Source organism: Lathyrus oleraceus, chromosome 7, assembly GCF_024323335.1.
Source record: "Lathyrus oleraceus cultivar Zhongwan6 chromosome 7, CAAS_Psat_ZW6_1.0, whole genome shotgun sequence".
NCBI classification, from domain to species: domain Eukaryota; kingdom Viridiplantae; phylum Streptophyta; class Magnoliopsida; order Fabales; family Fabaceae; genus Lathyrus; species Lathyrus oleraceus.
The window spans coordinates 405,627,401-405,630,293 of record NC_066585.1 but is presented as its reverse complement, the minus strand read 5'-3'; the positions used below and the strand labels follow the sequence as shown (position 1 = coordinate 405,630,293).

The 2,893-nt window shown below is 33.9% G+C and overlaps 1 long non-coding RNA gene across 1 annotated transcript; it reads left to right on the top strand.

Annotated features, from left to right (window-relative positions):
* The first annotated feature begins 1,071 nt into the window (after positions 1-1,071).
* Positions 1,072-2,454, top strand: LOC127106479 (uncharacterized). Its single transcript, XR_007795405.1, has 2 exons — positions 1,072-1,481; positions 2,142-2,454. It is a non-coding gene; the product is annotated as an uncharacterized LOC127106479 (long non-coding RNA).
* The last annotated feature ends 439 nt before the right edge of the window (positions 2,455-2,893 follow it).

Sequence of the window (2,893 nt, the reverse complement as noted above, 5' to 3'; positions counted from 1 at the left end):
CCAAAGAAATTCCGAATGAGAATAGAAATTCTCCACTCCCACTCCTTCTGTATTACTTAAGGCTCATGACGTGCAATTTGCATCATAACTAACGGGTGTTAAAGTTGAATCTCATTGCAGCTCCCTATGATGAAGGGTCACCTTTGAAGAAAGAAGACTTGACAATCAATTTGAATCAAATTAAACTAAAATTTATGAATAGAGGTGAATACGATGAGAAACTGGGTCATTCGTCTCATACCCAAAGATATTCAGAATGAGGATAGGAATTATCCATTCTCATCCCCTCTCCGTTGCTTAAGGCTCATGGCACACAACTTGGCTCATGATTGACAACTATTGAGTTCACCTTTGTTGTGCTTGAATAATAGTCCTGTATGTCTTGTACTAATTTGAATTGAACAAAGTCTTGAATCTTGAGGTCTTTTATAACTCTTGAGATCCAGTATATCCAATGCAGCTTAAACATAAAGGAATTGCCCTACCAAGTGATCAAGGGTCTTTTGATCACTTGAACAGGCTTGGCGAATTGAGCACATTCAAATGATTTAATTGATCAAACTGAACTTTGACCAACTTCATCAATCGGGATGGAAATGAATTGAATCATGTACATAACAATCTTAAAGGATTAATCAGATAATCAGATGATTTACAAGTCCTAATCTAGGGGAACATGCATTTGGAGATCTAAAATCCTAAGTACTAAGGTTAATGACACAATCTGCACAATTAAGGAATTAGTTCTAAAATCAAAATTTATTTAAAATTAATCAAGCCTAATTATCTAATTATGACCTAATCAAATTCTAAAATTCTAATTATAACCTAATTAAAACCTAAAGTTTCTAATTAATTCTAAAACTCTAATTAGCCTAATATCTAATTCTAAAAGTTATAATTAATTCTAAATTCCCTAATTATCATATGGTAGTAAAATATAACAAAATGATATCGAGAGAATTAATTGTTATATACAAAAATCGGCAAGCAACAAAAATGAGAAATTCATCATGACAACAATTAAAATAAATAAGTTCAATTAATAATTAGTTAAAGGATAAAAGGGAGGGTGCAAGTTATGGAAATGGGGTGCATGAAGAGGAACTCGTTTTTGGACCTTAGGCCCAAACAACCTAGGCATCTCAATGCAGCACCCCTAGTCCAATGATTCCTTCACACAATCCGCACATTGCCAAAGTTCCAGGATGCGATGCAATGGCCTCAGGACACTCCAAAATATGATGCACAACTTCAGCACACCAAAACGCCAAATCTTCATCTTCATGTGCTAAATCGAAGATGAACAACGACGAACACGACGAAGCAACAATGAACACGGAGAATTCAACAACGAACAAACTGAATTCAACTCCAATCGTGAAATCAATCACAACCTCAAATCGCGATTCAATCTCTGCGCGTGCAAAATTGAAATGAAAACAGAAAGGAAATGATGAGAACTCACTGAAACGGAACAGGTATCGATTTCTCCTTGAATTTCTCTTTCTTCTTGTTCCTCTGTTTAGTCTCGAATTGCGGAAAAGTTGTGAGAAGTTGTTGAAAAATTGCATGAGCGATGCATGATGCTTTAAGTGAATCGTGCTATTGAATGATTTTTCTGCTGCGTTTGTGTTGAATTGTTACGTGTATTTGCTGCATTTTCGTGATTTTTCTTCCTCCCTCTGCTCTGAATTTCTGTTATGCTCTCTGATTTTCTTTGAAGCCTGAAAACCCGTTATCTAAAACCCCCTTCTGAATTAAAGTGTGTATGCAGTGTTTATAAGATTCAAAAATGTCACTAAATTCACATGAAATATAACTTGGAATGCAATTGTTATTTGGAAATTCAAATTGAAATGAATTTGATTTTAATTGGAATTTGGTTGGTTGGTGTTGCAATTTTGTTAAGTGTTGTTAGGTTTGAAACCCAATTTTCTGTCAAAGATGCAGTGAACTATTATGTTGCTGCTAATGTGGTTAGGAAGCTATTAATGCTAAGGTTAAATCGTTAGTTGGTTTTATTAGAAAACAGAAGGGTGAGGTTAGTTGCTGAGTCAGAATTTGTAGGGTTTTGATGTGAATTGAAATTGGTTGATGAATGTTTTATGCGTCCTGATTGTATTAACAATTGTTTGCAGGTTGAATTGGTAGGGTTATCATAGGCCATATGGAATGTGCATTTGGATTATATTTACAGGATTTTGGAGCAGTTGATGTTTCAACATGTTCAGAGCCACTCGTGTTGCCATTGTCGTAATAGTCTTTTTCATACTTCTCTCCAGATTTTGTTGAGCGGTGAGGTAGTGTGTGGGTTTGCATTGTGGTTGTAATTGGAATTGCACATGTATGGCTTATGTATGCATTGTAGTTTGAAATTGAATGTATAAATTGGTTTGAAATTGTAATGAATAAATTGGTTTGAAATTGTAATGAATGAGTGGTTGAATTGTACATGGAATATTGGATGGTTCAATATGGCTTGGGTTGTGATTTTTGTAATTTTTGGATTGAAATATGTGAATTGGTTTGAAATTTGAAAGCTGGTTTGTGGTTTTAATAAACATGGAATTGAATGATGATGAATGTATTTGGGAATGGGTTGTAGAAATGAATTAGAATCAATGGTTGAATGCAAATGATTGAAAATTATTTATGGGAGTTTGAATAGTGTAATGACATGGAATGGTGTGCAAATGGACATGGAATGGTTTATGAACATGGTCTAAAATGGATTAAAATGTAAACATGTAATTATAGTTTGAATTAAAAAAGAAACATCATGGTTTTAAATGGACATGAACATGAAAATGGTAATGGATTATGTGATATTGACTTGGAAATGGACATGCTAATGAATCATGGATCATAGTTTTTTGGTTAAAAATGATAA